The following is a 12,323-nucleotide window of genomic DNA, read 5'->3' on the forward strand; positions in this document are numbered from 1 at the left end:
TACTAATATAGATAATAAGATCATAACAAATAAGGTAAGGATGTAAATACATTATTTACCAAAAAGTTATTCGTGTTAAGACTCGATTATCTATATTAATAATATATACAAAACTAAATGCATACCCCGATCTGGTATTCGACTAAAGAAAGCATCCAAACGGGCTGCATTCCACTCTTGTTTTATTTGTCTATCCGTACGTTACGTCAGCGCGGTCGTTAGCCCACCACGTTTTTACATCAAATCAGGTCAAAAATTTGGGTTGAACCCTCTACTCGTATATCGGACGTTTGTTCACCTTTCTAGGTCGCGTTCGTGTTACAATTATAGTGGATTACTCATATTTATTAATGATTGTGTTCGTGTGACACTAATAAAACGTTTACTTTACATTTCAATCAATTTGAACGTCGTTTGTACGTTATTTATTTTGTTGTTATACTTTTTTATGTATGCCAGTGACTTGGTAGTATTTGAGTAACTTACATTAGTAAAATATAGAATAACAGAATTGTATTAAATTTCGTATTACTTCACACCGAAAACTACCAACTTCTAAAAGCATTTCTTTAAAAATTACTCTCGGTTTAATAACATAAAAAAATACTGCAATTTATTCTTAAATATCAATATTGAACTACAGAACAATACTATATCTAAACAGGAAAAGTTTTTATTTTATTTATATTTCAATGTATGTTTTATTTATGTAGTTGTAAAATGTATTCGAGAAATCTAGCGAATATTACTAAAATTCATGATAATAATTATACACGTATAAAAATATTTTTACATTTTACTACTTTGCCATTTAACTAAGCGAATTTATTAAACCATAAACAATAATGTGCTTCATACCCATAAATAAGATACTTAATAGCGTATCCAGTAATTAGTTTCTTCCACAATAAAATTGTAAGACTATTTTTAAGTTAGTTATACCTATTAATTTACTTAAAAATGTCTAAAGAAACGCAATAAAAACTATTCCAACAGTGCATTGGTAGCAAATTATAATATTTTACTATATTCTCACTTATTTTGTAGCATTATAATTTTAAATGTTTGTAATTGCCTGTAATTCACAGTAAACTTGTCTATACAAAAAATATTACATTTAGTATATCCACCTATACATAACAATATATTACAGAATGTGACTCAATGACCTATATGAAATTTTTATCATTAGGTACGCGATGTTTTTGTACAATCTAAGAATGCATTAGTATAGTTACATAATATCTACATATAGGTAAAGTATTATCTATTGTTATGTATTATCTATCTGTCTGTTTGCTACATGTTTCTGACTCAATGTAACGAAATGTGGTGTGACTATAGATTATATCCCGAAAACTATATCTTTTACATAAAAAAAAAACAGACGAAGACGCATGAAACAAGTAGTAAATAAAATATTAACGTAGGCTAATAATAAATACTATTTCATTAATATTAAACACTAGAAACCGTAATCGTAAAATGCACTGTAAGTACAATTCATAAATATTGTTTATTTACATTCATTTAGAAGAAGAAATGTTGATTGCTATACAAAAAAACATAGTGAGTTACAGGAAACTATCTATAGCATCTTTCCAATCACCCTGCTGTCTGTCGCATACTGACCTAATGTTAGCCGAGTATAGTCTAAAAAGGAAATCCTACTTGTTGAACGCGCGCAACCGATAGATATGCGAGCCGAGCGGCATTTATAAATGCGTCCATTTAAATATAAACACGTATAAAATCTACTCCTAGTTAAATTAGTACTGTCATGGCAGAAATATAACGTGACTGTACATTTGAATTGTAGCCAGTGCGCTATAGCAAACCGAAGCAAATTTTGAAAGTTAGAACAGAATGAAGTTAGATGAATGAAGATAGAATGAGAATTTCATTTGAAATTGAAAGCATGTGCTTTCAAATGACTTTATATGGTATAGGTATGTTGAAAATATTATAGAAGCGTAACAACATCTTCAGAAATATCTTGGGAGAATATCTTGTGATCTCCGTAGTTTCTATATAGGCGACTTTAACCATTTTTTATTAGGTGTTATCATACACCATTCTATCACATAAAAAAAAGAAAAAATAATTCTTTTGCATCATATATTTATATACAAGCTATATTTTAAATACCTTCTGTGTCATCAAATACATATCCCATAGAATGCAATAGAAATATCTACATAGTAATTTGTCTTCTAGAGCACAATGTACGTAAGGTACTGTAAGGTGTAATGAAATAAATTAGGTAATTAAATTTAACTATCTATATTTCTACACTCAAAAAATAGCTGATAAAAGTATTAGTATTAGTAGAATAAAATACAATGTTGTTCAGATATCTGCACAATTGTATTTTATTCTTACATTATTTATATTAAGATATGGTATGGTAATATAATTTAGAATTTAATTCGGGACAAATAATTCAAAATTTTATTCTCTGACCTTAACCATATAAAGTCAGACAAGCTGAATACATTTATTTATATTGTTTTACAACACCCGCTGTCAAATAAATAACACCGCGTAAATCAAACGCCATCATAATCATCCCAATACTAACCAGTATGTTTTCATTTATATTGTGTTGATTTATCTGAGTTCATCAATTGACATTGGACGCGCGCAACGTTGCGCGTAGGTGGCGCGTGGGCTGCGCAGGCGCCGCGCAGGGATGTGCGCCTCATTAGTTGCAAGCTTTACAGGTGGTAATTAGACTTCGCAGGCAAAAAGAGGGCTACTGACATACGCGACAAAGTGTAATATGCATTTAACATTTTATCTCTCTAGAAAATATATGAATCTAATTAATTCGTGTTGCACTCTATCCTGAGGAGATAATAACCATCGTTCTTAAGAATATCCTTCAATTCTTGTCCCTGACGGGTCTAGGTAGCGAACTCTAAGAAAGGGTGAGCACAATAGATCTATATAGGTCGGGGTGCGACAAGTCCAAAGTACGTGTTAAAAAAATCATTTTAGAAACATAAATTCTTTATAAAGCAGGGAGCGGACAAACATTGTTGCGAATTTTCGTAAACATTTAATAATGACAATTCGCGCATAGGTTCATTGAGCTCATAGAAAAACATATAATGTCACGGGATATAATGTAATAGGTACAACAATTTTCGTAATTACGCTTTTTTATACTTAATTTTTGATGTAATAGAACCTATTAAATATTTGAGTTAGACGACAGATGTCACTTAACATCAACTTGTTTACCATTTCATGTACATTAAAAAATATACCAATATGTTAATTTATACAAAACATCTGTTTTTTTTTAATTTTACATACTCTCTCGTGTATGTAGTACATTGGATTATCATTACAATTTAATCTATAAAAAAGTTACAGACTGATTTAATAACAGCTATTTATGATAAAGGTTTGAACCTATAACATAAATAACTGTTATTAAATGATTCACAATAAGGTCGAACATGTTTGATACTCAACATCGTGATATGAGTCAGGCGCAAGGCAGTCCAAAAAAAGTAGCTAATGAGCGCGTTTACGAAATGTCAAAATTATACGACATCCAAAGGGTCGTTGACCGGAGATTTTTTGTTGACTCAACAACCTAAAGTTCTAATTTGGGAGTCTGCGAACCTGTATCTTGTAACAAAACCCAACCGCCCGGAACAGATTTGTAAGCAATCGCATGAAAACCAGTATTTACCTATACAGGTTATTTGTAATGGTTATAGAGCGCTGAAACTCAATAATAATCGTACATGGAACTGAACAAATTTCAGCAAAAAATTATTGGCAAAATATATTTTCTTATACAAGTGTTTAAAAATATAGGTTCGCTAAATACGTACATTTAAATACTGGTTGCCTTTTTGACAATTCTTTCGGGTGCACCTATCCAAGTTAAATACTTAATTAAATTAATAATATTGATACAATACAAAAGTTTGAATAGAAATTATTTAAGAAAACAAAACCTATTGGATTTGTAATTAATTGATTTTATAATAATTTAATTATAATATCAGCAAAACCAGGTCGCAATCACATAGATAACGTATGATTCACTATTAGATTATATTTTTGCCATTGTTTCTTGTTATTTCTTTATATAGTGCTTGTATAGAATTGTGTCATCTGTGAAAACGGAGAATATATAGCAAATTATACTATACTTCTATCGTATAAGAGAAAAGTGTTGGCTGTGACTGATTAGAATCTTCTTCTAAATATAAGAAAATAGGTAACCGCAAAAAAGGTTTGAGTTATTCGCTATTCGTTAGTCCTAAATAATATTTGTAGGAAGTTCTAGTCTTGAAACTTTACAATTTTCTTGCTCCTACCCAGTTACGACTGTTTGTTAACAGATTTATGTCCGTGCAGAATTCGAAAATGGTCATGACATTGGCGTTGGACAGAAATATGTAAACCTTTATGTGGCATTGTGTCCACTGTTATGTTCAACCAATCAGCAACTTTTGTAGCGTCGCGGCATCCACACTTACAAAAGACTGCCATCCTATAAACTGTCTATGGACCATTCGCCGCCGTGATCTAAAATCTCCAGCCATGATTGTATAGTTGAAGAGAGTTAGCGCAAAAACGATTGAAGTTAGGTATAAATAAGGACTTGTGCCTTCTTACTACTGACTAGGACCTTGGTATTGGTGCTTTAGTATATTAAGGTAAATTAATAAGCGTTCACTTTTGGTTCTATCTATCTATAGGTTTTTTATATATTATACTCGAAACTAGGCTCTACTCTACGTGTACGTGTGTAATTCTCAATATTTTTTAAATAACATTATAATTTAATTTAAATGAAATATATATCTATTACAAATAAGAAATTCAAAGTCAATTCTTTTCACAAAATTGGTTTAGATAAATTAATAGATTCATATTAATTGGATTGTATTTCCAAATTCCTACATACACATGACTTCCTTGAATATAGAAGAGAGTGTTAGTTAATTCATGTCTGACTCGTAAGCACTCACAAGAAGCTATTTAGGGTCTTTGAAATTTCAAGTGTTGCGCCCGCACACTTCTTTACTGAAAGTTATAATTATTAGAAGACATATTTTTATTTATACCTTTGTCTTAAAGTATCTATAAATGTCTGTCTTAATACTGGTGTAGTGGAATAATAATGAGGGGGTTTCTTGTCTAGTTATAGAAAATTCCATTCACTGATATCCCGGTGAGGTGACCCCGAAAAGAAAAAAAACTTTATAATTATTGTCAATTAATTAGAAGGTTATGCTTTCTGTAGAACAAGTAATTAATCCTCTTAGGAAATCACCGCTAGTTGCATTAGCAAGCACTTTTACAACAAGCACTATAAACTTCAGTTCTGTATTTTTTACAACTCAGTGTGTATTATCAAAATATTGACAAAACCTTTAGAAATGTATAAAAAAATTTAGGAATTGTATATAACAAATGTCATGATTTTGAATGATTAAATATATGATTTCGGTCAATGTCAACCCCAAACAATCGTTTTTAATATATCATCATTTATATTCTGATATACAAGCATCATTGTATTGTTCTTAAATTTCTATATATGAAGTAAACATTCCGAAATCTCTTCTGGCCTTTAATAACAATATTGTTTCATATTATACACATTTAATGAAAATATATTCGTAATAATATTTTTTAAATTAGGTGCAGCACGTTTGACTTTTTCCCTAAGTGTTTCTGGCAATGATCCGGGCGCCGGCGGAAGTCAAGATTGGCAGCCCGGGCGACCACCTCGGTACGAACAAGACCATCGTTGTATTTCTCTTTCGAATGCATATACATAGAAATGACGACAACGTTCAGAGATTCAAATGAAACTAACGTAGGTCGAGGTTATTACAGCAGTTTATTATCAGTGTTAAACACCATAGGCTATGGTAATCCATTTACTATCAGATGGGTCGTATGCTTGTTTGTCACCATAGTAGTATAAAAAAAAACTATTATAGAAGAATACAACTGAGAGAAACAAATTATAAAAAAATACTAATTTCATTTTTTTATTTTTGTCATTATAGTATAATTCAGTTATATTTCTATAATGAGTACGCATCGTTACGTCTTTGTATATTATATATTATAATGTATACGGGAACAATTTATTTTGGCCCATAGTTAATGTACCGTGACGGCTTGTGGTGATCTGATGAACCTCATATACTTTTTATTCGTAGCTTATTTCTCAATGTCAGTTTTAATTGCTTCAACATCGGTTGTACACACATTATAATTCTCTCTTTTATTTTTCGTTTTGATAGTGGTGAATTGGTAATTGAGTGTCTAAATACCTAAAAACTCCATTTTATTTTCGTTCACCCGAACTATTCATACAAAACATTAATTGACGCGAAAACTGAAGAGCTGGCCAATCCAATAGTTTATGGCATCGTGAGCAATGAAATCATCTCATTCAAGCTCCTGTATTAGATTTTTCGCAAGCATCGTGGCATGACGACCGCATACGTGTTCTAGCAACCTTGAGCATGTTTCGTATTCGGATCCGAGTTGTGACTACGCAACTATTCTCTTCTGTGACGCCTTCACTACGTCCGCTATTATTAAACGAGTTCATTGGAACATCGATTTGCGCAATTTGTAACATCGCACCTAAATCATTCCGATGACCTTATGATGCCTTTATTTTAAAATGCACCCATATAAATACAATACTCACATTTTATTAAAATACGTACCTAGATTACTTCTAGAATTCGAATCTCACAATTAATTTTACTATGAAAGCACAGAAATATCTGCTCTGCTATTTTTATTAGCAAACTTCAAAGGATTAAGTTTCAATTCAGCTGCCTTATTTCGGACAAACTGAGCCTAGCAGTACAGACGCACTTGTTCGAATTTTTACTAGGCATAGAGGCGCCTTAAGGGAGTGTGTGTGCCGCATGCGCACTCGGTCTACACGCGCTATCCATTCACTGCGCAACAAATGCGTCTACAGACGTCGTACTGATATTATTTAGGTAAATATTCAGCTTGTTCGACTGGCTTGTGTTGCTTCAACGGACCCGATGAGATTTTAAAGTCAAATGGGTATGAAACTTTAAAATATCTGCGGATCTCTGTGTCCGGCGAGCCGCGGAGTATTGAAGTTGGAGTGTCGATGTATCGCCATCGGTGTGTAGTGGTGTGGGGCGACGCGACGAGCAGTGAGCGGCGAGGCGAGGTGGCTGCGGGCGCGAGTGTGCGCGGGTGCGCGTGTGGTGGTGTGCCGAGGCTCGTCGCGGCGCGCCCCGTCAGTCGGCGGCGGCGAGTCACGCGCGTCGTCTCGTACACCTCTCTCCGCATTATCGCTGCACACCACGCAGCTTACCTGCCACTGTTCAGGCTTCGACGGCTCTCACGCTCTCGAGCGTGGAGGTCGCGTTGGCCTCGCGCGCCGCTGTTTCGGTCGTCAGCGGTAGTTTTACCTCGCGCTCCAAGATTGATGTTAGGTTATCCACTGCAGCAATTGCCGCGATCCGCGTCAGTGCTGGTGCGTGCCGTGACTCCGGCTGGCCGGTCGGCCGCCGTGTGCTGTGACAGTGAAATCGTGATTCTCGCCGTACAGTGCGGATGTGCAGTGATGGATGAGTAGACAGAGGCGTTTGTGCACACGCAGGTCATCGAGTCGACAGTATTTCTGGCTAAGTGGGAGAGTGGGCCGTCAAAATTGAGCCTAAACTGTATATAGGTGGGTATTTCGGTGTGGTGGTTGGGGCAGTAGGTACAACCGGTGAGAGCGACGGCTGCTGGCAGAGAGGTCGTTGAATATTTATAGCGTGCAAGTTGGAAAGTGTTGCTGTCGCTTGTCAGCAAGTAGGAACGAGAGAGGCGCGTGCTGCGTTCGAAAACGGCGCCGTCGCCTCTCGCCGAATGCCACATGACAGCTGATTTGTCGTAACACAAAATTATAACCTCTATCAAATTGAAATTACTTTAATGAATAAAGTAAATTATTTTGTAGGAATATTAGAAAAACAATTCTCATTAGATTCTTATTAGAAATATGTTAGTAGTTATAAAATGATTTTCAAAATTAGGTAATGATGGTACGTTATCACTATTGCAATACATTAGTTAGGGTTGCCAATTGTATTGTTTTTCTAGTGTTCTCCTTCTTATAACGTTCTGTTTACTTTTAAAGCAACGAAGTGTTTAAGTTCGTTCTGTACTTATTAGTGCTTAATTAAAATAGAGATCATGATTTAATAATTAAAGCAATAATACATAAATGATCTAATTAATAATTATTACTTTAATTCATTATTCATTCTTAAATAAATGTTCAATAATAAATATTTTTATATTCACTATTATACGTTCTAAATGCAAATAGATTAACTTTATTATTAATATATTTTATATTATAAGTATAACTATTGAAGTATTAATTACTATAATTTAGTACCGTAATTATTTCTGAAGTAACAATAAATAAATTTGGTTTCTATACATTTAACGTAACATGTTACCTGCATAATGGCGGAGATACATATTTATACTAGAAAGATCCATACTTCATTTAAATAAAAGACACTTGATAGATCGCCGCAGGGATTAATATGCGAGTATTAACATACCAAATATCTGCAAGAAGTGTACAATTAATCTAGTGTAGAGTGATATTGGCACTATACTTAGTATATTTTTTCTAGACTATTCAATGAATTCGAGGTGACGATTGATGTTCTTAAAGGTACAAATCTCAGCCCACTGCTCTTTAATTTGTTCATACAAGTCTTACATCCCATTACGGCTTTGGAACCGCCTTATCACTAACAGTATACTTAATTTAGCTCTTAATTAAAAGACACCAATGTACAGTAATACCACAAACTAAAAACTACGTGTACAGTTAAAATATTATTTCGTAATACATATATAGTCAGTCAATATATATCATATAGTCAATACATCGACGCTAAGAGTAAGTTATTACCTATACCTACTACCTGTATAGTCATAGACGTGGTGGTGCATATAGAGTAAATGTAGCTTGGCAGGGATGACGATTGGTAATCGAAGTTTTGTGTATTGCAAATCACGATGGGGCCGAGTAGATATTGACCAGTACATAAGACACCGCTGTATAAAAGTTTATATCAACAAAATATGAATGTTCAATTGATCTTGAGAAATAACGTGGCTGAGTAATGTTCAGAATAAACTGATACGTAAAACAAATGAAGAAAATGCTATCATCCTGCGACCAGAAGAAATACTATAATCAAATATTATTAAAAAAAATATTTAAGTAATTTTGTTTTTTATCTAATTTACTTAACTTACGATGTCTATCTGTATAGTTTTCAAAGCTACATGAAATATAGCCTTCGTTTTTAAATGAAAGCTTAAGAAAATGCAATATTGTAAAAATTTCATGTGGAAAAATCATAGTCATTTCATCCAACTTTACCCGTAACTTTACCCGATCTTTGACTATAAAGAAAACGTTGTTGAACAGTTATCGGAAAAAATGGTCATTTTAGGTATGAAATAGGAAGGAATGAATAATCATAATACATATTAAAATTTAAAAGATTAATGAAGCATTTTATAAAAAAAATGAGACACGTAGAAAATTCTTTTTATAGCAATGTATTATAACTTCTTTGTTAAAGGTTAAATAGCGGTATTAAAATCCATAATATTCAACTAACGTCTTTGACGTTTTAAATTGAATTAGCTAGATCCAAGTCCATTGTACCTTCATAATGCCTGTTTTATTAGAAAATAGACGATTTTAAGTAATTTTGAATCTAGTATACGAGTAGATGTACACGTTGCAAATTTTGCTAATTATATTCATACTAACTGAAAAATCAATACTTACACTGAATAATATTAAGGGATCTACATCAATCAAATCTGATGTCGAGCTCGCTTTGGCCGTAGTTCAAACGGTAGATAAAATATGCCAATCTTCTGAAGGAGGACAAGGCCGCGCCCCCAATTTTCACTCGGGAATGCCGAGGTTCGCGTAATAAAACCACGATGGTGAACTCAGTTCCATTTGTAATTCAATACTGTAATACCAAGTCACCAAATCCTACAAAATGGAACGGTTATTGTTATTAAACTTAAAACGTTTTAAATTTAGCCACGCTGATGTATTGAGTAAGAATTGTTAACCTTTTTGCTATTTCGATATACCTAACGTTTTTACTACAATTAAAAACTAAAGCCTCTATTTAAAAACTTTTCATTGTTATTGATACTGTTTTTAGTGTCGTAATACTCTTATCACTGCCCATTTTGATATCAATAACATATTAAAAAATCTATAATCACCATGTAATTTCAACTTTCATTGACCTAATCTGAAGATAGGACAAATTACTGATACTGTAAGAGAACTAGGTTCACTTAGTGTTAGTTATCGTATAATAAAAATCGTCAAATAACGTTAGTATTTTTACTAAAAGTTTAAAAAAAATCAGTTTTTATAAATTGCATACAAATGCAAAGAAGTTCGACTCACCTGATGGTAAGCTTTATGGTAAGATTACCGCCGCCAATAAGCACCCGCAATACCAGGAAAATTGCTAGTGCGTTACCAGCCTTTTAAGAAGGAATAAATAAGATCTTTTCTTGAATGTCTCAATATGGTATCGTAGGTAAAAGAATAGTCAAATTATAAGAATAATGAAAATGTATGAATTTAAATCTATGGAAGAAAATATGAAAACATTAGAAAATACTCTACTATAATGATAGAATCAAGCGATTTCAACGAGTTAATTTCAAAAATTTTATATTATACAAAGTGTGTACTTTTCTACCACTTTCATGTTGCAAAAGAATTTGTATAATTTCACTATTCTCAGTTCGTCATATTTTAGATGAGAGCGTTTATGTCTGTTGCAATCGCTGCGGGTATTAATGATGCTACCAGTATTTTATTTTAACGCACCAAAGCTGGTTTACTTTTGATCTTTGACGTGGTTCATTTCACTTGTATTTAACAAAATAAATATTTTGTTTAGAAATCATTTCAGGCATCCTTTTTTTACCTTATGTAACATAGGTAAATTTCCAATTAAATGTTAACTTCCATATAGGTGTCTTAATATATGTTATTTATATATATGTACATAGTAATAATGACAAATAACTGATGTTATTTTATTGTACTTTAAACACAATGAATGATAATTTATGGGCATGTGCCCTATATCTTATATTTATTAATAATAAAAATAGAGCAGTATCTCATAAATTGTCAATCATTATATTTGTTAATGTCATTAAAATAAACAGCAATAAAACTTTACAAACTTTTTAAAAACTATTAACTCATGTACCCTATAAAACTTTTTAGTAGTAAGGAATTCTAAATCTTAATAATAAGGGTTAAAATATGAAATTGCTGTTTTATAGTACCTAATAGACACTTACTTTGAATTGACATAAAACCTTCATGGTGATATTCTCGAACAAAATTTTTTTCACAGGATACATAACATATTACAGTCGACTTCCTAAATCATAATTTCAAGTCCCTACTACCGATGTTAATTATAATAATAATTGAGAGTCACACAGACACATCACAGTTATCTATTGTTTATTTAAAATGTAGCATTAAATAATTATTATGTTTTTAAATCTCATTGCAATAAAAACAGTCTTGCACTATGGCCAATATTTTTGTACAGAAGTAAGTCGTTCTAAATCTTATTATTATACATGCCAAAACATAAGTCTCAAGTGCATACCATTGATACTCATTATCACTTGAGAGTGTCACGTCAGTTATTGTCGCTCGTTGCTTGTGTCAACACAGACTACGCGATTGCAGGTGGCGGAGTGGCAGCGGTCGTTCACCCCGACGACTTGATATTTGGATACACTATACAACACCCATACGTTTATAGTGACTACAACGATAACGGACTCGCATAGACACAAACGGACGCGTGTTCACGGGAACGAACGGGACATCGAGGGGACGCCAAAATTATGTCATTCTATAATTTGTTTTGACACTTGCGATTGGAGTTTCGACCTTTTAAATAGATGAATTGATTTTTTGTTTAGCAGATGACACTGTAAGTTATTGCTATATATTGAAATATATACAATCAATATTATATGTATACATGATACGGGTTGCGATATACGAAAAGAGTGACGTGCCTTTTTAAGCCCATTAAAATATTCCTCGAAGATATAACGTCAGTACAGAAATTAAGGAATGTCAATAAACCTTATTACAAGAGAGGCATTTCTCGTGTCAGAAGCAGGATTTTAAGATAATTGGACTGTAATGATTAATTTCTTGAATATTACCC

The 12,323-nt window shown here is 32.8% G+C and overlaps 1 protein-coding gene across 2 annotated transcripts in view; it reads left to right on the top strand.

The window, feature by feature from the left end:
• Nucleotides 1-12,323, top strand: part of LOC131850730 (ecdysone receptor) — a 262,866-nt gene that overhangs the window by 69,610 nt on the left and 180,933 nt on the right. Inside the window, exon 1 of one of the 2 annotated variants that reach the window (XM_059201073.1) lies at nucleotides 7,274-7,720. The exons of the other annotated variant lie outside the window; for it this stretch is intronic. The gene's annotated coding sequence lies outside the window, so the exon portion shown is untranslated. Of the gene's footprint in view, nucleotides 1-7,273; nucleotides 7,721-12,323 lie in introns of those variants that run through there. 2 annotated transcript variants of the gene reach the window in all.

Source organism: Achroia grisella, unplaced genomic scaffold, assembly GCF_030625045.1.
Source record: "Achroia grisella isolate CSIRO2021 unplaced genomic scaffold, CSIRO_AGI_Agris_v1 utg779, whole genome shotgun sequence".
NCBI classification, from domain to species: Eukaryota; Metazoa; Arthropoda; class Insecta; order Lepidoptera; family Pyralidae; genus Achroia; species Achroia grisella.